This window comes from Cynocephalus volans, chromosome 1, assembly GCF_027409185.1.
Source record: "Cynocephalus volans isolate mCynVol1 chromosome 1, mCynVol1.pri, whole genome shotgun sequence".
Classification (NCBI taxonomy): domain Eukaryota; kingdom Metazoa; phylum Chordata; class Mammalia; order Dermoptera; family Cynocephalidae; genus Cynocephalus; species Cynocephalus volans.
In genome coordinates, this window is record NC_084460.1 from 71,772,407 (window position 1) to 71,795,970 (window position 23,564).

The following is a 23,564-nucleotide window of genomic DNA, read 5'->3' on the forward strand; positions in this document are numbered from 1 at the left end:
GTTCAGATATGCAAATCTATGGAGATGGTAAGTAGGTTAGTGGTTGCTTAGAGCTAGGAAATGGGGAGATAGAAGATTAGGAGTTGAAAGGTACTGTTTTCTTTTTTGAGGTGATAAGAATAGTTTAAAATTTACTAGAACTATTGTTGCACCTATCTGTGAGTACACTAAAACCCAATGAATTTTACATTTTAATGTGCAAATTGTATGGTATGTATATTTTATCTCCATGAAGTAGCCTAAAAACTAAAGTAAAAACCACAAAAATAATAACTGACAACCAAATTTTAAAAAGTTATCAGTGCATCTCCTTTCTATAATTATGGTGCACTAGTGGTTTGGGGCCAAATGTAATATAAAGTTTGAAACTATGAAAATTGTGCTGCCTTGCTACATTGCATGTTGTTATTATGTGACCTTGACCAGTCTAATTTGGATTTAAATTTTCCCAAGTAAACTTTATTTACTCAACACATGGAAAAGTTATTTCTGTATTTCTTCAATTCCAAATTACTAGTAAGAACTCTTGTTTAAATAGCTGTTTTGGGAAAACTAAACATTAATTATTTTATGCTGGATGATATTATCATTTATTTTTACTGTGTATATTGTTACAATTCAATTAATCATAAATTATAAAATGCCTCCCCCACTTCACATTCAAAAAAGTGAAGGTTTTTTCAAATAGGTTTCCTAGAATAGAGAATATATGATATAATTATGTTCTCACTTTATTTTCCATTTTTGTTGCCAGCTGGCTGGTGTGGGGATCTGAACCATTGACCTTGGTGTTATGACACTGTCCTCTAATTAGCTGAGCTAATTGACCAGCCCTAAGTTCTCTTTTGGTGTATGGAAAAGTAAAGTAAGAGTTTTTGGATTATTTCTAGGCAGAGCAGATAACTCAGTTGTGCTTATATAGGATTTTCCTGGTTGTTGGGATTTTCTCCGGCACTATGGTGAAGGCGAGAACAATATAAGAGTGATGTGGGCTTGGCATTTGGAATTTACATGGAGAGATGAAATAGCATGTGGGAAAATAAATTATGTATTAATTTGGTAGTGATTGAAGTGTTGGAACATAGAGCAGGGTTGGATGTGAAAGAATTAAATGACAGAGTTTGGACAATTGATTGGGAAATAGTGAGGTTAAGGACAGTGAATAATGTAGGTGTGGGAACAGTTTGTTACTACCACCAGGCTTGGCTTGCTCTCCCACACTAGACAAATGACCTGAAAGTCCAAAATTTGGTGCAAGGATTAAAAGCTTTATTCAGATAACTGGCATCTGGGGGATGACCAGGCTAAAATAATCCTTCCTTATGATGCCTCTTCTGAGGTTTCTAAAAGAGAAGAGGTGGGAAGGTGAAGTAAGGGTCTTTTCCTGCAGGCAAAGGGTCATGGGATCAGCAGAGTGTCTGAGTCAGATGTAAGGGTCCCCTGATGGATTGGGTGCTTTGGCATCATGGAGTCTGCACTTAGTTTCAATTCTTAATTGTAGGTGCACAAAATCTAAAGTAAATCAACATAAGAGTGTTAACAGGAGATAAACAGAAATAAACATTTGAGAAGGATTCTTTTGAGTCATGATTAATCCCCAGGCAGTTTCAGCCATATGGTCAGTTTCTCAGTTCCTCTGCTAACCTCAAGGAATTTATGATTATCAATTCCTAAGTTAATGGCTAACTGAAATTTTCTGCTTGGTCTTAGTTACCCCAAAGATGGATGTTCTCAGGCTAAGGTCCCTTTTAAGCTGAGTAGGAAAGCTTGAAGGATGGGTGAGTCAGAGGAGGAAGCTGGAATCTAGGTTTTAAATAGGAAAGTAACTCCAAGTGATAATAAGTTTGAGGTTATGGTCATGGTTTGGGTGAATAAAACAGGGTATGAGGATGGTTTCTGGAATTGAGGTGTTGAGGAGGTGAGAGGTTTACTTATAAGCTCCAGGTGGCCATGTAAGAGCAATAATTTTTTCCACAATCCAGAGCAAATGTTCTCAAAGACAGGCCTTGGATCAGAAGCATTTGTATCACCTGGGAACATGTTAGAACTACAAAGTCTTGGATCTGTAAGATCTGTGCACCATGCACAAACCCCACACGTTGGGATGGCTCACCTCACAAAGACCTTGAGATAGAGTCCGATGCAATCAAGCAAGAGGAGTTTATTTCCAGCATGCTGAGGTCACTCAGCATTCAAGACAGAAGTGACCCCGAACTTACAATACAAGCAGCTTTTATACAGTTTTTCTGAACAGATCTTTGTGACAGGATGAGTTGTTGGTTATCTGTGGCGCCTTTAGATTTAGGGGTAGACTTTGGCAGGCTGGTACCCTGATAGATTTGTGGCACCTTTCGATTTACATGTGGGCTTTAGCAGGCTGGCACCCCGATAAGGGACAGCACATTTCTCAATCGTTTATCTTCCCCGGGGTCTGGCCAGGTGGCCTTTAGATAAGGAACCAGTCAGTTCCTGGAACTGGGGGGGGGGGCATTCCCTTCCTTGGAATGTTTAGTGTGCTCGGGCCTGACCTTTGTATGGCCTCTTAGGAGCTGCTTTACTTAAAATGTGTTTAGCAAGCATTTGTTACAAAACTGTGTACATTAAAGTTATATTTTTCTACAATTTCACTACAATCCCCCCTTTTTCTTGTGTGTATTTCAATCATGAAATACTTGTTTCTTGTTGGTTTACTTCCTGATATTGCTGTCTTAACATCATAATCTGGACAGTACTAACACATTCCCTAACAAAAGCTACTAAGCGATTTAAAATGCAGGGACCAAAGGTCAGAAGCAACACTAAAATAACCAACGGTCCTAGCAGGGTCATGAGCCATGGCGAGGAGTTGAACCATGATTCAAACCATTCCTGATTTTGATCTCTTTCTCCTTTTTTTTTGGCCAAACCTTCCCTAATTTTAGCCATGGAGTCTTTAACTACTCCTGAGTGATCAATGTAAAAACAACATTCTTCTTTTAGTGTGGCACAGAGCCCCCCCGCTGGAGGAACAAAAGATCTAACCCCCTTCTATTTTGCAAGACCACCTCAGAAAGAGAGGTGAGGGACTCTTGTAACTTAGTGATTGAACTCTCTGTTTCTTTAATATCAGCATCTATGGCTGTCTGCAAACTTTGGTAATTCCGATGTTGAGTAACTAGGGCTGAGGCTCCTGTAGCTGCTTCAGCTGCTCCCAGCCCTATGCCTACGAGGACAGAGAGCGTGATACTTAGAGGCTTTCTTTTAGTTTGGTAGTTTTTATTATTTTTATCCCAATATGATAATAGTTCTTCATAGGGATGATAAATGAGCTGAGGTAGCAACTGAACTAGGACACAGAAATCTTGGGTTTCTTTTAGGACCTTTGAGCTAATGCAGTGTGTAATCCCTGTGGTGCAAGCCTACCATCCCCCTGGAGGGGGCAACAGATATGTGTCACCAGACCACTCAGTTAAGTGTCTGATTGCACAGCTGGCTATGTGAGGAGGGGATCTTTCCTACACATGTTCCCTGCCCTGTAACAGCTGACAGAGTGAGTTTGACCTGTTGTTGCTGCCAATGACAGTTAAAGACATCAGTTGTAGTTTTAATTTCATTTCTAAAGGCTATTCCTTCATAATATGGGGGAGCAACATCATAACAAAGCCAGCAGGAGCGGGTAGCATTGGGGTTGGTACTATTTAAGACTTTAAAGGCTTCAGAGATTAAGCAGAATGTCCCAGTTTGTTTTTGAAGCCTAGGTTTAGAAGGTTTAGACATTTTCTTTGGTGCCCTGGATTTTGACCTTTTAACGGGGGCTGAGGACTCTAGTGGGGTACCCGGGGATGCTGAGGTAGTTTGTAGTCTGACCATTGTAGGCCCCACTGGGGCTATTTTTTTGGGCCTACAGCAGTATACTGGGTTTCTACTTTGAGCTTGATGGCAAACAACAGCCCATCATCATACCTCTCTTTAAAAAGCCTTAATCCCCACATATATCCTTTGTCCCATCTGCTAGCCTTTTTTCCTGAATCTGTGAAGGACACTCAGAGGGGGTGACACCACCCATTACAGGCAGGGTTATCTTTCCACTTAGAGTGGCTGCTCCCCAATTGGCCTGCCCACCCTGCAGCAGGGGGAGAGGGGTGGGTATAATTAGCAGTTACCTTTATATAGTCCCAGGAGGACGAGGGATTCCAATATGTGTCCCCCAAGGTCTCGCAGCCCCAGTTCTTACAGAAATAATCTCCTTTTCCTCCACATCTGTGGTTAAGTGCCCTGTTATGGTGGAACCCAGGGCACACATAGAAGGTGAGGGCACTCAGCGTACTTCTCCGATCTCTAGTAGAGCAGCCCCCCCATGGATTGAGCCCAAGGCACCCCAGTGGGGAGGGGGTAGAAGGGGGCTTGTGAGCATCAAAATATCCTTCTAAATCCCAGTTGCTTGGGGCTCCTAAAGCTAGTTTACACACATCTGGAAATAAGCCAGGCCACCATTCTCCTGTAGTTACCTTAGATTGATTCCAGATTGTATCTCCTACCCCATTTATAACACACCAAGTTAATTTTCTAGGGGCATGTGGGTGGATGCTCCCTGGTTTAGGTAAAAAACCCCCAGGCACAGGAGGAATAGAAGGGCCCTCATCGTATAACACCTTAGGCACCCGAACAATTTTAAGTCTTAAGGGGTGCTCCTTAGAGCTCTGGACTCTCCAGGTGGCGTCTCTCAGTCCTTGGTCCTCTGGTGGTGCAGGTTTTACATGCGAGGCGTGGATCCAAGTGGAGATTCTGTCCACCTTTACAGCCATTGGGGTTGTTAAAAGCACTAGGCAAGGTCCTTTCCAGCGGGGCTCCAGGGTCTGGGAGCGATGCCATCTCACATAGACTGTGTCTCCAACCGGGAAATGGTGAGAAACTTTGGGGGTCCCAAGCCCATAGGCGGCCACCAGCTGTGTCCAGACTTCTTTCTGCACCACTTGTAGTCCTTTTAACCTGGCATATAAGTCACTGTTACTGTGGCAAGTAGGTTCATTCCCCAGTAAAATCAAGGGGGCAGGGGCACCATAGAGAATTTCAAAGGGGGTCAGGTTGAACTGGGAGGGGGTGTTAATAGCTCTAAACAGGGCCAAGGGAAGGAGCATCACCCAGTCTATGCCAGTCTCCATGGTTAATTTAGTCAGGGTTTCTTTCAGAGTTTCTGTTCATTCTTTCTACCTGCCCTGAACTCTGGGGTCTACAGATACAATGTAATTTCCAATTGACCCCTAGGTGTCTGGCCACTTCCTGACTTACCTCGGCAATGAAGGCGGGTCCATTGTCGGACCCGATTACCTTGGGCACCCCGAAGCACAGGAAGATTTCTTCCAGGATTTTCTTGACCACGATGGTGGCTGTTTCTTGTTTTGTTGGGAATGCTTCCACCCATCCGGAGAAGGTGTCTATAAAAACTAACCGTATCTGCCTGGCTTGATCTCTGTGAAATCTACGTCCCAATATACCCCTGGTCTGTCTCCCCTGAGTCTCTTGCCAAGTCCCTCTGTATTTTTGCAGACATTTACTTTTTGACAAGGTACACAGCTTTTAACTATCTGCTCTGCTAATTGTTTTAGCCCTATGATATGATATTCTGTCCTCAAGGCAGTCTGGACCAATTTGTTTACTCCAGATGAGTCCATTGGTGCATTTGTTTGATCATGGCACGGGCTTGTCCTTGTGGCAAGATAGGCTTGCCTGACGCTGCATGCCAACACCCTGTTTCCTGATCAAAGTAGTTATTAGAGTCCCTTGAGATCACTGCTACATCCTCAGCTGAGTATTTAAATTTGGGCTTTTCTGGCTCGGGGATGTTAACCAACAAAATAGATGAGGACCCATGGGCTGCTGCCCTTGCCTCTGAATTGACCAAGTTGTTTCCCCTGGCGATGGGGGAATCCCCTTTCTGGTGGCCTGGGCAGTGTATAATATGCACTTTTAGCGGTCTGTGAAGGGCCTCTAGCAGGGCTACAATCTCTGCCTTGTTTTTGATTTCTTTCCCTCCAGAAGTTAGCAGACCCCACTGTTAATATATATCACCATGCACATGGGCAGTGGCAAAGGCATACCTGCTGTCCGTATAGATGTGGATTCTTCTGCCCTCTCCTAGTTCAAGGGCTTTCATGAGGGCGATGAGTTCTGCCTTCTGGGCAGACGTTCTGGCAGGTAAAATCTGTGCCCATATCAGATTCTGGCCATCTACTATAGCAGGTCCTGCCTTTTGTACTCCTTCCTCCAGGAAACTGCTGCCGTCAGTGAACCAGGTGGCTTCAGCGTCCGTCAGAGGCTGGTCTGACAAGTCTTTCCGCCATCCATGCACCTCAGCAAGCACTTGTTGGCAGTCATGGATAGGAGGGTCAAGGTCCGGGTCTGGTAACAATGTGGCTGGATTTAAGCTCGCCGGTGGAGCAAAAGTAACCCGGTCTGAATTCAGTAACAGAGTCTGATAGTGAGTCATGCGATCATTTCTGAGCCAGCAGTTCGGGGGCTGGCAGACAATACTCTCTAAAGCATGGGGTGCCGAGATTACTAAACTCTGTCCCATAGTCAACTTGTCAGCATCTTTTACTAAAACTGCGACTGCCTCTATGATTCTTAGAAAAGCTGGCCACCCCAAGGCTACTGGGTCTAGTTTTTTAGACAGATATGCTACAGGCCTTTTCCAGGGCCCCAGTCTTTGAGTCAGGACCCCCTTCACAACCCCCTTATTTTCTGCCACGTACAGGTGGAAGGGCTTAGTTACGTCAGGGAGCCCCAGAGCTGGTGCGGACATTAAGGCCATCTTAATGCTGTCAAAAGCCTGTTGCTCCTCTTTTCCCCATTTGAAGGGCTGACTGTTCTTAGTGAGGGGATATAGTGGGGCTGCCATCTCAGCAAAACCAGGTATCCACAGGCGGCAGAACCCAGCAGTGCCTAAAAATTCTCTGACTTGTCTTGAGCTAGAGGGTGGCGGAATGTGAAACACTGTCTCTTTTCTGGCCTCAGACAACCATCTTTTTCCATCTTTAAGAAGGTACCCCAGGTAACTGACCTGTCGCTTGCAGATCTGAGCCTTTTTGGTGGAGGCTCGATAGCCCAGTTCTCCCAACTCCGTAAGGAGATACTTTGTTCCTTCCAGACACAGTTCCTTGTCAGCCGCCGCCAGGAAGAGGTCATCTACATACTGTAACAGAGTTACCTGGGGATTAGAGGCCCAGAACATAGCCAAGTCTTGGTGGAGGGCCTCATCAAAGATGGTGGGTGAGTTTTTGAATCCTTGAGGCAGGCAGGTCCATGTAAGTTGTCCTGTTAGGCCAGTCTCTGAATCTTTCCACTCGAAGGCAAAGTAATCTTGACATTTTACAGTCAGCGGTAAACAGAAGAATGCATCTTTAAGATCCAGTACTGAATACCAGGTCCTGTCTGGAGGTAAAGAACTTAAAAGATTATAGGGATTAGGGACAGTGGCATGGAGGTTGGCCACACGTTTGTTTACCTCTCGGAGATCTTGGACCAGTCGGTAGTCATTAGTCGCAGGTTTTTGGACCAGTAGCAAGGGCATGTTCCAGGCTGATTGGCACTTCCGTAGGATCCCCAGCTGGAGCAAATGGGCAATGTGGGGTCGGATGCCTTCGTGTGCCTCTTGGGACATTGGGTATTGTCAGACAGCTATAGAACTGGCTTGAGCCTTCAGCTCTACGTGGACAGGTGACCGGTTTTTAGCTTTCCCTATCCCTGCAGTCTCTGCCCATGCCTGGGGGTAGTTTTCTAACCACCAGTCCATCTGTCCGGTCTCTTGCCCTTGCTTTTCAAACAATTGGTATTCATCTTCTAACCTGAGAGTTAGTATCTGGAGAGGCTTTCCTTGCTGATTTAGCACCTGAGGTCCCTCGGGGTTAAAATGAATTTGAGCACCCATTTTGGTGAGGAGATCTCTTCCTAACAGTGGGTAGGGGCACTCAGGAATGACCATGAATGAGTGGGATATCTGGCCCATGCCTAGGTCCACTGTTCTTTGGGTAGCCCATGGGTACTGTCTGTACCCTGTAGCCCCTTGTACCCACGACTTCCTCTTGAGAAGAGGTCCATTTGCTCATAGTAACGCTGAATTTTCGGCTCCAGTGTCTACCATGAACTGAGTGGGTTTCCCCTCCACTTTTAGAGTTACCCTGGGTTCCAGGAGGGGATCCGAACACCGTCCCCTCTAGTCACTGACTTCCTGCAGGGCCAAGACTTTAGGGCCTTGAGGCTCTTTCTTTTTCCTGGGGCAGTTTCAAACCCAGTGTCCTTTCTCCTTACAGTACGCACATTGATCCTTTGCCAGGGGTCCCTTTTTGTTACCTGGTACTGTCTTATTAGGCTCCCTAGTTTCCCTGACTACAGTGGCCAGAATTTTGTGGAAATTCCTTTCTTGGTGCTTTTCTCTCTTTATTTCTTTTTCTTTCTCTGACTCTCTATTACAGTAAACCTTTTCAGCCACCTGCACTAATTCCCTCAATGACTTATCTTGTAACCCTTCAAGCTTCTGCAGTTTCTTCCTGATGTCTCTGCTAGACTGGTCAATAAAAGCAACTGTCACAGTAGCTTTGTGCTCTTCACTACCAGGGTCATATGGGGTAAACTGATGGAATACCCCCATGAGTCTTTCCAGAAATGCTGAAGGAGACTCAGTGGGCCCCTAGATCACCTCTTTTACCTTAGTCAAATTAGTGGGGCATTTTGCTGCCCCTTGGAGATCTGCCATTAGAGCCTGGTGATAGACCTTTAGGTGCTCCCTACCTTCTGCCGAGTTGAAATCCCAGTTTGGTCTAATCAACAGGAATCCTGCATCTATAACATCAGGGAGGAGGGTAGGTCACCCATCGGCTCCTGAAACATACTTTTGAGCCTCCAGGAGGATCCGTTGTCTCTCCTCGGTGGTGAACAGGACCTGGAGGAGCTGCTGACAGTCATCCCAGGTGGGCTGGTGAGTAAAGAGAAGGGATTCTACAAGGTTACTGAGACTTTGGGGGTTTTCAGAGAAAGGGAGATTTTGAGTTTTCCAGTTGTAAAGATCAGAAGAGGAGAAAGGCCAGTACTGTAAGGGCTGGTTGCCCTCTTCTTCAGGAGGGCCATAAGCCCGCAGGGGGAAGATATGGATTGCCTCCAGAGAGGCCACTCATTTACTGCGTGTTCCTTGAGCAGGCCCCCCCTCGAATTCATTTTCTGGTGCGTCCTCTGATGGAGCCGACAGCCGGGCTGCCTGTGATCAAAGAGAAGGAGGATAGGGAGGGGGAGGAGAATCAGAAAGAAGCCAGTCTGGGTTGGTGGATGGCAGGACCTCTGGTTTCTTTTTTATTTCTCGGAGAGCAAATACAGCCATTGGACCTGTTAAGAGAACAAAGGGACGGATCCATGGAGGAGGATCCGTGACTAAATCTTCCCAGACAATGATATAAAGTATCTGGTCTGGGTGCTTTCAGAACTGAAAATTTTCCTTTTTACTGCTGTAATCAATGGCGGAGAGAAGGAACCTTCAGTGGGCCAGCGGAGTTGGAAAGCTGGCCACTCTGAAGAACACAGTGTGGTCCATTTATTCCTTCTAACCTGCACAGACAAATTATTAGCTCTGTCCTTTACATCAGTCCAGTATTTTAGAGTCAGACTTAAAGGAGTTGAGACAGTCTGCCCCATGTTACCCCAGAAAATCATCAGTCCCCACACACACGCAACCAGACAAACAAAAAACAAAACACTGACGTGTCCCTGCCACGTGCGCCACAACCAGATTATCAGAGAACTCGGGAGAGGTCTCCTTCCTAGAGATCTCCTGTGGAGCCAAACTTGTTCGTCTCCCACAGAGGAATCTGGAGCATCCTCCAGGATTCCTGTGGCCGCGACGTGTCAGTACGTCTACCCGCAGCTATGACCACTACAGGCCAATGGCTCCACCTTGGAGCCTCAGAAAATCAGAAACCAGATTACAGTAAACAACAAAGAAGACTCTAAGACAGACACAGCAGACAGACGGAGACAACCGCGGTACCTGCTGCTCGAGCAATCCTCCGTTCTCTAGTCTCTGGTCCTGGAGAGAGTGAGCCTCATCCCGGATGAGCCCCTCAAAATGTAAGATCTGTGCACCATGCACAAACCCCACACGTTGGGGTGGCTCACCTCACAAAGACCACGAGATAGAGTCCGATGCAATCAAGCAAGAGGAGTTTATTTCCAGCATGCTGGGGTCACTCAGCATTCAAGACAGAAGCGACCCCCGAACTTACAATACAAGCAGCTTTTATACAGTTTTTCTGAACAGATCTTTGTGACAGGATGAGTTGTTGGTTATCTGTGGCGCCTTTAGATTAAGGGGTAGACTTTGGCAGGCTGGTACCCTGATAGATTTGTGGCACCTTTCGATTTACATGTGGGCTTTAGCAGGCTGGCACCCCGATAAGGGACAGCACATTTCTCAATCGTTTATCTTCCCCGGGGTCTGGCCAGGTGGCCTTTAGATAAGGAACCAGTCAGTTCCTGGAACTGGGGGGGGGGGCATTCCCTTCCTTGGAATGTTTAGTGTGCTCGGACCTGACCTTTGTATGGCCTCTTAGGAGCTGCTTTACTTAAAATGTGTTTAGCAAGCATTTGTTACAAAACTGCGTACATTAAAGTTATATTTTTCTACAATTTCACTACAGATCCCACTCCAGAACTACTGAATCAGAAACTCTGTGGAGTGGGTCACAGAAATTGTGTTTTATTAAGATCTCCACTGATCTAGAAGGTTGTTGGGTTACAGCCGTAGCTATGCTAATTGTCTGGCTGGGGCTATTGTCAGACTTCTACCATCATAGCCAATTGTATTGTTAAAGTAATCCATAACTAAAGCCAAAATGTCTCATTATTTTAGTTACACTAAGTTTTCCATTTGTATTCTCTTGGCAAGGGGTTAGGGCCCATAGACCCTTCAAACCCATTGTACAGACTGGGTCACAGACGCCTCACATGCCTGGCTGGGTCACCAGACCCTCACACACAGGTCCACTCTAGGTAATTGGGAAATATCCCGGGAGCCATTGGCAGATGACATGAGCTCAGTCTTCAGCAGTAGCAGCAGCAGCAGCAGCTTACAGCAGCAGTAGCAGGTTACAGCAGATCTGGCAGCAGCAGTGATGGTGGCCTCTTGGGGCATCCTAGGGGCACTGGCAATGACAGCCTCCAGCAGCAGTAGTGGCCTCCCCATGGTCCCCCTGGGGGCATCCTGAGTGTAGGGGGCACTATGAATCAGAGGGGCCCTGACCATTTTCCTGTATTTTCCCTATAATCCACCTGTGGGGAAAATAGAATAGTTTAGTCAGGCCCCCTCACCTCAGGTCTGGTTGGGGATGGTGCGGCACATTCTTTGTAAACAATTTGTGTGTGGGCGGAGTTAGTGCACATGTGTGCCAATGTACCTTTTTAGCTTGTTGCTATTGTGTGTCCTTGAGTTTGTGGAGCAGTGGCTGGCCGGCAGAGAGCTCAAGTCTAAAAATAGAGCATGTTTACTATGTTGGCAGCTGCTCAGTTTTTCTTTGGACTTTGCTGGTAGCAGTCGAGTTTCTGAGTTTTTTCTTTAGCCTGCCTAGCTCTTAGGCATGTGTGTGCTGACTAAAGTTTACTATTCCTTCATCCAAGGCTCTAAGGACTTTTTTTCCAGTTACCTAGCTCGTAGACCTGTGTGTGAAACGTTTGTGACCCAGTCTGAGCAATAGGCTTGAGGGGTCTGTGAGCTCCAGACCCAGCCCTAGCTCTATACCACCCCTTCAGGGTTCCTCACTATACAACCTACTTGTTCAGAATCTTCTGCAATGTTCCCTTAGTGAGGATAAATGACCCTTGCATTCACATAACCTATTCCATTCCAACATCCCCAAAAGTCTCTAGCTTGTTCATCACCAACTCAAAAGTCCAAAGTCTTATCTGAGACTAAAGGCAAAACTCCTCTCAGCTGTGTACCTGTATAAATTGAAAACAAATTTATCTACTTCCAAGATACAGTGGGAAAGACATTGGGTACACATTCCCATTCCAGAAGGGAGGAATAGAAAGGAAGAGGCTCCAAACAAATACAAAACCCAACAGGGCAGGCATTAAGCACAATGGGGCATCTGGGCCCCCAAAGCATTGGGCAGCCTCGCTCCTACAGCTTTGCCAGGTGCAGTCCATTGAGCAGCCCTGGTGCCTGTGACTTTTCCAGGCCAGTGCTACATGTTACCAGCAGCAGCACAGTTCTAGGCTCCCGGTGGCAGCCTCACTGTCCTGGCTTCACTAGACATTTCCCTAGTAGATGACCTCCGCAGTGGCTCCATCCCTGCAGCAGGCCTCTGACTGGGTCCCCAGGCTTTTCCAAACATCTCCTGAACTCTGAGTGGAGGCTGACATGCCTCCACTGCTCTCACATTCTGCTGGCCTGCAAACTTAACAGAACATGAATGCCACCAAGGTTTCTGGCTTGTGCTCTCCAGAGTTGCTGGGACAGGGCTGCTCCAGTCAAAGCGGCTGGAGTGCAGAGAGCAGTTTGCGGAGGGCAATGACGCCCGGGTCTGCCCTCCCAAAAGACTCAGTCCTCCTCAGCCTCAGGGCTGTGATGGGAGGGGTGCTCTTCCAAGCTTCTGAATGCCTCCAGGGCCCTTCTCCCATTGTCTTGGCTTTTAGCATCTAGCTGCCCCAACCAGGGTTCCTGAATTACCTCAATTAGCTTGGCATATGCCTGCCATTCACTCACAGTCTCAGACAGTTCTGCAGCGTTTGCCCACACAGTTCAAACAGCTGCCTTTGCCCATTTCATCAAGGAGTGGCTGCCCCACCCTTGTGCATATCTGTGGCTGTTCTGCAAACCCTGCTACAGAGACAGGTGCATAGTAATGTAGTCTAACTTTTCCACCTTTTCACCAGGTAGAAACATATTTGAAATTCTGCAGGGGCACCCGTCCCCAGGTCATCCGTCCATCTGCATGTGGCACTCTTTTCTCCAGTTTATATGGCACCCTGGGGTCCAGGGGCATTGTGGGTCAGAGCCACTCATCCTATATGCTTAAGTCCATAACCCAGGACACCTGGATGCACATGCATAACTACATCAGACAATAACCAAGGGACACTTGGACACGTGTGCATATTTACATCAAATGCTGGGCAAGATTCTGAACATCTTAGGGGCCATGACCATTTTCCTATATTTTCCCTACAAAGGTACTCGACATCTCATGGTCAGTATTGCACATGACAAAAGCTCTTTCTCCCAGATCCTTAGACGAGCAACTGACATAAAAGTTTTCTCTCAAATCCCATTACTGAGGTTCATACAGAGTGAAAGAATTCCGGAACACTTCAGTCATTTTGAGAGATGCTTCTTTTCCCGATAGTGTTGCTTATTAGTGTATTAATGCATTTGTTACTTATATAGTTTAGTTTGGCATTCATTTACCTAATGTGAGATGGCCTTTTAACCCTGGTTCAGGTGTGTAATCAAACTTGCCTCTCCAACCCAAAATTTTACTTGCCCACCGTGTACTGTAGAAGTCCACACCACTTTCCTCACTTGTTCATGGGAAGACAATAATTACCCTATCACCTGGAGCGTTTACCCTAGAGCTATTACTCAGATATCCTAATCTACTTAAGAGGCAATGTACTTCCTAGGTTAAAAGGTCTGATTTACAAGTCTTGACCTAAAGAAAAATTCTGGAATTATATGGTCTACCTTTGGAAAATAAGTAGAGTTCGCAGTGTAGGAAAGCAAAATATTTTGGACCCTCAAAATATTTTTGACATATTTCAAGAAGGCTAACTCAGAAAGTCTGGAAAAATGGGATTGGCTAGATGGCTCCTTCTTTGTGGAGAAGAATATTTACATCTGTAAATGCAAACAGCCAGGCTCTGAGTTGCCCCTCTTTGGGCTACTACCTGAAATATTTTCACTTGCATACTAGATGTCTCTACTTTAAATTCTGACTTCTTTCTTTCACCTGTGACAACACCTCCCCCCAGAACTTCAGAGGAACCTGGTCTCAGGCCATTGCTTGGGGCTTGTATCTCCCCCTACCTTCTCTCTCTTATGAACACTGATATATAAGCTTTGTACCCCCACTGGAATTTGGGACATTACTCTTTTGTGATTTTCCAGTGCTTTGCCCCCTCCTGGCACATTAAATAAAATTTGTTATACCTTTTCTTCATATTGCTCTAAATTTGTCAGTGGTTTTTATTAATGAAACTTCAGGAGTGAAGAGGATGTTTCCCTTTGGCCCTTACACCAGCCTACTCTAAATGGAATACAGGATAACTGTTGCGAGTGCTAAATAAGTGCTTTTTTATTGGAGTGTCGTGGACGAGCTTTGGTTAGGGAATTTACATCATGAACTTAGCAGACCTAAGCAGATTATGCCCATGTGACATGAATGCCCTGGGTCTTAATCACTCACACCCTTTTGAGATATTACCATCAAGACTTGGGAGGATTCAGCTGTAACTCTCTGATAACGACTTAATTGACCACAACAGACCTCGAGAAGAGTACAAGAGAATGGAGGCAAAATCCCCAAGTTGCTGCACTCATTGAACTGCTGGATTGCAGGACGGTGCTGCTGATGAGGTGCTGTTTCCTCTGGGAGTCCAAGAAGGGACCCGAGTGTATGCTGCTCTCAAGCCATGTTCTCAAAGACCATCAATCATGCTCCATCAGATGTATCCAGTTCCTGGTGGGTGTGAGTCAGGAAAGGACTTCAAGCTGGAGATATGAGATCTGTAAGCTGTTCCTAACATGATAAAAATAGGAGTCATGTACAGTGTGCCCTTAAGGGATATTTAGTTTAAATAAGAAGTAGGTTAAGGATTAATATTGTGTGTGTGTGTGTTTAGTAAACTGAGCATCCATATCTTTGTCTCGAATGGCCCTTGCCTACCAACGAGTATTCATAAACACGTAGACAGATGAGGAACAGGAAGCTTATCATGATGCTTATCAGGATTGTGAAGTTATAACAGGCACCAAGCAAACAGATGGAACTTCTGGGAATAACTAGAACTTCTGCATCAGTGGGACATCACAGGGCTTTGGGGACAATAACAGAACTTCATGTGGTTTCCTTCCCTCTCCCCACTCCTTTACCTGCCCCCGTACTCACCTATATGGAAATACTTTAGTCCAAGCTCCATTCTGAAGGGCCCACTACTCTAGGATCCTGCTTTCAATGAGGAAGTACAAACACAAGATTGGTATATTTCCCCCTCATTAGCCATCAGGCTCCTACAGCCCCACGAGAAGTCATGGGGACCTGTTTTCTGCTAACTGCCTTCCTGTTGTTAACCCCCATCCTCCCCCTCACATCCAAGGCCATGCAATAGCCAAGTGTCTTGGAGATTCCACTGACATGCAATCTGTTTAGGACAAGCATTGTCTTTTGGTTCTTCTGCTTTGTGGCTTCAGTATGTTTCCAAATTGAAATGTACTCAGTCATCAGAGGGTGTCCTAGTTGTGCACACTATATTCCCAGTAATGTAGGACCTGCCCCTTCAGAAAATGGGCAGATGGCACTACAGAAGCATCTTAAGGCCAGGAGGTGGCACTCCTACCCTTAAGAATAACATTATTTATCCAAGTGGGAGGGCAGATGAGAGCACTGTCTAGTTGTGCTAAGCCGTCAAATTCTCATCCTCTGTGCCCTAAAGTGCACATATTACTATATTAGTTTCAAAGCATGTGTTTCTAAGGAAACATAGAGGAGATTTCGTAAAAGATTCTTGAATTTATCAGTTTATAAAGGTCTACTGAGTTCACAGAATAAGCAACATCCCTTGTTATCGCTCCAGAATTTAGGTAACCTAGAAGACTGCTGCTGATCGGATGTGGGACTTCAGGAAAGTACATACACTCTTACAGGGGCTAAGGGAAAATGATCTCTTTACCCCTGAAGGTTTATTAATATAAGCCACTGACAAATTTAGATCAATATGAAGAAAAAGCATAACAAATTTTATTTAATGTGCTGGGAGGGGGCAAAGTCCCAGAGAACTACAAAAGAGTAATGTCCCAAATTCCAGTGGGGGTATGAAGCTTATATACCAGTATTCATAAGAGAGAGGTGGGGGGAGATATGAGCTCTGGAAGAATGGCCTGAGACCAGGTTTCTCTGAAGCTCTGGAGGTAGGTGTTGTCACAGATGAACGAAAGAAGTCAGAAGTTATTGTAGAGACATCTTGTATGCAAATGAAAGCACTAAAGGTAATATAGCAGCTGTCCTCAGAAAGAATAGGTACTAGCCCATGGAGGGGCGCCTCAGAGGAAGCCTGGCTGTTTGCATTTACAGATGTAAATTTCCTCCTTCCGCAAAGAAACAGTCTTCTAGCAAATCTCCTTTTTTCCAGTCTCCCTGGATTAGCCATCTTGAAATATGTCAAAGAAATATATTTTGGGGCCAAAATATTTTGCTTTTCCACACCCTTTATGATTCATTATCCTTATAATAAAATATGAGTAACATATTCAATTCCTAGTGCTGTTGCATGGCTCAGTTAGAATAATCAATACAGTAGCTTCACACTGTTCTTTGCTCATAAGAAATCAAAAGTGCTTTTCACCTATGCCAAGAACAGTATATTGGTACTTTCTACACAAAATACAGCAACAATACCTATCTGCACTTATTTTATGTGTGAGGAAATGTATTTACCTGTGGGTATTTGTCTAGCCAGTGTTGGAAATAGATTTGATAGCATTAGAAATTGATAACAGAGAATTGATAACATTAGGAAGTTTAGTCTTAACAGCAGATAACAATATAGGAGGTGTCCCAAGAAGGTTTATAGTAATCTTAGTTATGTCATTTTGTATATTTAAAGAAATTTGAGATGACCAAGGCCCTAAGGGTACAGGAAATAAAGTACAAAGCATGGCGAGAGCCTGGTCTTCAAGTTCAGAAGAAAAAGGCCAAGGCAAGTGGGGCTTCTGCCTCAGTGCTGCTTGGCACAAGGCAAGAAAAACTTCTTTGCTTCCATGACCAAAGCTAATAAAAGGCCAGAACTTAATTAAATTCTTGAAAGGATTGAATCCCTTTACTCCTTCAGTCAGATGAAGGCTGTGGGGCTTATACTGCACGTGTAGTAGAGAAGATAACAAGAAGTTAAGGTCTCACCCTTTCTCCTTTTGATGTTAGCAGAATCCCACACCACAAAGGAACACCCCTCAGCTCTCTATCACAGACGCTAGAACACAGTGTTTTTAGAGACTGGCTGGTACCTTGATCAATAAGGAAATGTTATCGTCTCCATATGACTTTTTTTCTCCTTTAACTTTTTTAATTTTTAATTTTTATTAGCATATTCATTGTTACAAATCATACTTATTCTGTATGCCCCTTGCCCAATCTCTCCTCTTCCCTGCCCTCCCCCCTCTAATAACCACAGATTTGTTCTCTCCATCTGATAGATTAACTGTTCCTCTGTTGGTTTGTTGCCTGGATGATCTGTACTGAGACAGGTGTGAGCTTCTATTCTTCTATTACTCTGGAGTGTGCTTTGTGGAGAGAGAGGACCTCTTTTTTTTTTGTCTCTGCTGGTGACTCCCCTTGTGTCAATGCAGTTGAGAGTCTGGCGTGCCATCTGCATAGTGGATGTGACTGCTGCTATAGAGACTAGCTGCTTTTGCAGCATCCATGGCAATTGTGGTGGCTATGGAGGGCTACCCATGTGAAAATAGTGTTTTAGTGTGCCCTTTACCTGGTTGTGGCTGGGTTCAGCTTCCCCTGGCTCCACGCCTCATTCTAAGATGTTGTGGAGTATTTGTGGGGGAGAAGGGGAATGGAAGGGGGAGGGGAAATAGGGTGGGAAGAGGGGGAAGGAGAGGGAGCAGGATTGAGGCCTGTGGCCCCTCCTCATTCCAGCAGGGGAGACCATGGGGCTTCCAGTGGTGGCAGGGTCATCACTGGGCTGGATGCAGATGTCAGGGGTATATGGCTGAAGCCCTCTGTCCCCCGCTGCCCCAGCGTGGGAGCTTGGAGCACTTAGTGGTCACTGCTGGGCTGGTTTCAAATGTCTGGGGGATGTGGCTGAGGTGATTGACCCCCCACCATCCCAGTTCGGGGGTCTGGGGTGCTTCCTGCAGCAGCTTGGTGATCATCGCTGGCCTGGTTGCTAATGTTGGGGGACATGGCTGAGGCCCTCCTTGTCCTTCCTCACTCCCTGACTTGGGAGCCTGGGGGGCTTCCAGTCCTTCTAGGTTTTATATGTGTTCTTTGGTGGTGTTAGACCTTTACTGGTTAGTATCAAGCTTTGTCTCTGATCTGTGGGTTTTTCTTTTTTCTTTAAGTTCTCGGTTGGGTTATTCACTGTTCCTGCCACTTAAACTCTGCACTGGAACTAATTTGTTGTCCTTTGCTTACTTCTAAAATGGGAGAACTTCCTGTGGGGACCAGCACTTGAGCCCTGTAATTGAGCTAAATTGCTGCTTTGTTGCTGATTCTCTGGGGAAGGGTTTTGTGCAGTTCATGTTTTAATTGTTGACCTTGTATGTACTTCTGGGTCTTGTGAGGTTCAGCATACCTGGGTTGTATAGAAACTCTGGTCTGGTCCCAAGTCTTTTTGGCAAACTCCACCTCCTGCTATTCCATATTCCTGATCAGTCTACACTGAGTGGCCCTGCACTAATTGGAGGGCAGATCAGCTGTCCATGCTGTGCCTCAATATTTCCCTGGTGGCCTGTGTCCCCTACTGCTCACAATCCAAATTGTTGGAGTGAGCAGGACGGAAGCCATGTTGGGCCTAAAGCTGCCTGGGCTGCAGAGGCAGGGAGGATTTTTAAAAGGACAGTTTTTTTTCTCTCTAGTCTTGTGTCCCATCCCCTGACCTTCTTATCTCACTCGCTAAGTAGAAAAACAAGGCCGAGAAGCTATTTAGTAGTTTGCAAAGCTAACAGTTCTTTCTTTGAGATTTATAGAGTTTTGAGAAATGGTCAAGGCCAAACGACTGGAAGCGGACCTTGGGCACTAGCCAAGTACACTAGTGCAAATCAAAATCTTGCAGGGTCCTGAGATAACAGCGAAGATGAGAAGAGAAACCAGATGAGGCCTTGGCGAGACCTTGTACCTGACTCATAGAAATAGACCCCTCGTAGCTCATGTCTCCTGCTCTCCTGCTTTTCACCTGCCACATTCCATTCCCTCAACCCCTCCTTTAAAAACCCCTCAGTAAATGTAAATCTTTGAGATGGGATAGCCTACCATCTCCTTCAGCTGAATACATCTGCTTTCCTAACACCAACCATTTGACTTGTGAGTTTTTTTTCTTTCCTTTTCAAATGCACAGGCAGCCGGACCTGAGTCCGGTAATGAAATGATGAGAAAATTCAAAAATTGAAATTTTAACTGACTTGTAAAATGCCTCTGTAACTAAATATGCTTATTTCCTAGGGCCCCAGAATTCTGCTTAGTTAATAATGAACTGCTAGCAGGCATTTCTGCCTCTTTGTAATCTCACTAGCCTGCCCTGCTTGTATTTGTAATTTTGCCTATTCGCCTAAGTCACATGAGTAAGGTAAAACTAAAATCAACAGCTGTTTGACTAAGATACAAGGTTAAACCTAAGTTTATGGTCCATAAATACCCTGTCAAACTCATGTTCAGGGTCTCAGGCTTTCAGGACGTGAGTTCACCTGAGTCCCGCGCATAATAAACTTTCTGACTCTCTGACTCTCCGACTCCCCGAGTGTCTCAAGCTTTCTTGCCGAGATCGTTCCACAACACAAACACTTCCCATGGGACAGGCCATGTGCTGGTCCCTTGCGATGACTCATCAGCCTCTGAGTGGCTCCTTTTTTCAGTCGTCTGTGGCTCCTCACTTCTATGTGGGTCCATGGGAATGCTGTCAGTGGTCTTGCTGGCCTGGGGGGCAAGGCCCTTTTCTCCCCTGCTGCCTCCACGCAGCTTCATATGAAGGACACTTCTGTAGTTTTTGCCAGCTCCTGCTCTGTGTGTTCACCAGTTCCAGGCTTAATGCAGCTGGGGCTTGAAATTGTGGGAAAGATCCTTTCTTTCTCTCATTGTGGCTTCTCCTGCCTTCACGAACTCCGTAGGTCTCTCCTCCTCTTCCCCTGAGCTCTATCTGCCCCTGCTTGGCTGTCATTGCTTTTTAACAGTTGGAAATTGGTTGATTTGTGGGAGAGAGTGATGCTGGGGGCTGTCTACTCCATCATCTTGACTAGAAGCCTCCATATGACGTTTTTGGTCTATATTTTATCCTAAGAAAATTAATATTTGTTTTTGGGAAGTATGTTATGCTCAACCAGTGGTAGTAGGAGTTAACTGACCTATAGATGCCATTGGTGGAAATATAGAGAAGGAATATCTACTCAGGAAGTCCACATTCAAACACATACCTGGACTTGGAGTTTATGATGCCAGAGTGACTGTATAACATAGGTTACTAGATTAAATAGTAATTTCAAGTCAGTGGCAACTACAAGAATCCAAAGACAGCTGCCTGTCCTTCACACACAGAATCCCAACTTTTTATCTTTCCCATCACACCAGAGGGAAAAGCTGAGGCATCTCTGCATCATACCCACATCCTCACTCTTTCTTCCCGGAGATCCCTGCTGTGGTTTCCCAGTGGCGGAGTGTCTCGGTGGGGTAATTGGACCCCTTCATTGGCCTCCTCAGGCAGCAGAACCCCAGTCTTTGGCTGTAGCCTGCTTAAGGGTGAGGACTGAGTAGACATGAAGACCTATTCCGTTCTCTTGGGGTCTGGGCATTTTTTGTTGGTGTTGGTGGTCACACTGTTGTCTGGTCCCATCAGATTGTTTTATTCAAGAATGGTGAGTAATCCCACTTGAAACACTGTCTCTTTCTTTGCCAACTATAGTATGTCTGTCACTGTCAGACTTTTTGGGGCATTCTACCAGTGACTACCCCAATATGAGTAGCCAGGGCACAAACTGGCACATTCTTTTCTCAGACATGTGGTTTGGAATTACAAACTGGAACTAGTAGATATAAAGTAAAAATAAACAGTCTGGGGCTCACACTGGGCTCCTCATCAGGGCTTTGTGATTCTTTTCTGATAGGCCATTTGTGAGACACAGTGGATGAGTGTTCAAGGGTCAGAGGGAATCTGGGGAAAGAGAAAGACATGTGAGACCAAGGCAGGAGGAAGAGTCACCTCAAATCTCACCATGATGTCAGACTGGTCCTGCAGAGACACAGGGATTAGGAGGTGAGCATGACCTCTTGGAAGGGGAGAGGATGACAGACTCAAGAAGGATGCAGTCTCAAATGTGGTGTGCATGTTGGGGTGGGCAACAGTGGAAACTGAATAGCAGGGGATACGGCCATCATAGCATGTAGTCTGGGTATAACAGCCTGAACAGAAGTGACTCCATTTTGTCAAACTTCTAAATTAAAAAGCTTTTTCCTTTCTCTTGTGACCAGAACCACATAGCTTGCAGTTGGACATTAGAATACAGTGACTCTTGTTCACATGATGCTTGAACATAATGACTTTTGCTCACACTGTACACAGAATAATTATAGAAGAAATTATTAACTGATATGGCCATTATTTGCTAGCTTACCAACTAGATCTTTCTGAGGTTAACAGGAACTGAATCTGTGACTTCACTTCATGGAAGACAGTCACCATAAATCAACTCCCACCCGTGAGATTCTTTGATGTTTATCTGCAATTTTATGATTATGCCTGCACGTCCGTGCTTCGATCACCGTGAATCAGCCCCTCTCCTCACCTCCTGCCCCATCGCTTGTTCCTATGAAATCCTTTGGCAGGTCTGGGAAAAGTGGAGATGGAGAGCTAAGTCCACCATTTCCACAGGCTGCTGGCTTCCTGATTAAAGGTTATCTTTCCTTACTCCAACACTTGTCTCTCAATTATTGGCTATTGAGTGGCCAGCAAATGGGCCTTTGGGGTTTCAGCTGTACTTCAGCTACTTGAAGAGTGTAAAAAAAAAATCAGATTTCAGGGGCTGATCCCAAAGAAGGGGAGTTACAAAGGCATGTACTAGAGAGAGGCCATGAAACTCATATAAGACCATCAGCCAGCAAGTGTCTGTTGGCCCTCAGCAGCTGTCAGGTTCTGGGGTCAGAACACAAACAACCCCAACAACTTATAGTAATTAGCACTCTAGAATTCAGAGAAATTAAGACAGAGTACAGGGTAGTGGTTTAGTACTCCTAAATGGAATTTGGCATCAACCCTGTTGCTTAAACTTTTGTGACTTTGAATAAGGTAATTAATTTCTCTAAGGTTCATTTTCCCACCTGCAAAAAATTTTGCTTAATAATAGCAGCTACTTAAAAGGGTTATTGGGAAAATTATTTATTGTAATGGATGAAAAGTTCTTAGTAATGAACAAATATTAGCTAATATTAGTACAGTAAATGTTTTTATATATCCTGAGAATACTACTTGGCAATTAATAGCACTTCTGTGAAGTTACACAAGACTGTCTTCATCCCACAATAAATGGAAAGAACACATTAGTATTCTCACTTTACATAACAAGATATTGAGGTCCAAAGGATTTACATGTGTATCCAAGGGCAAATGGCTAGCATTTGTTAGAGTTAGAGCTAGATTGGTGTATTAGTCCATTTTGTGTTGCTGTAATAGAATACCTGAGACTGGTAATTTATAAAGAACAAAGGTTTATTTGGCTTATGATTCTGGGACAGCTGCATTTGGTGTGGGCCTCAAGCTGCTTCTCCTTATGGCAGAAAGCAGTAGGCAGCTGGCAGGTACAAGCAGATCACATGGTAAGAGGAAGCGAGAGAGAGAGGGGAGGTGCCAGGGTCTTTTAATAACCAGCTCTCATGGGAACTAATAGAGCGAGACATCATTTAGGACCCCCTCCCCCAGGGAGAGCATTAATCCATTCATGAAGGATCTGCCTCCATGACTCAAATAGCTCCCAACACTGTCACATTGGGGATCAGATTTCCACATGAGTTTTGGTGGGGACAACACATCCAAACTCTATCATTCTGCCCGTGGCCCTACAAAACTCATGTCTCTCTCACATAGAAAATATAATCATTCCATCCCAATAGTCCCTAAAGTCTTAGCTTGTTCCAGCATCAACTTAAAAGTCCAAAGTCCAAGGTCTCATCTGAGATCAAAGACCAAACTCCTTCCAGCTGTGAACCTGTAAAAATCAAAGCCAAATTTATCTACTGCCAAGATACAATGGTGGAACAGACATTGGGTACAATTCCCATTCCAAAAGGGAAGAATAGGCCAGAAGAAAGGAGAAATAGGCCCCCAAATAAGTCTGAAACCCAGCAGAGCAGACATTGTCTTAAAGCTTCAAAATAATCTTCTCTGACTCCAAGTCCTGCATCCAGGGCACAATTGGGCATCTGGGCCCCAAAAGCCTCAAGCAGCCTCACTTGCACAGCTCTGCCAGGCACAGCCTGGTGGGCTATGCTGGTGCCTGTAGCTTTTCCAGGCTGGTGTTTTATATTGCCAGTGGCCCTACAGTACTGGGGTCCTGGTGGCAGCCCTGCTGCATTGGCTCTACTAGACATTTCCCTAGTGGGGACTCTCTGTGGGAGCTC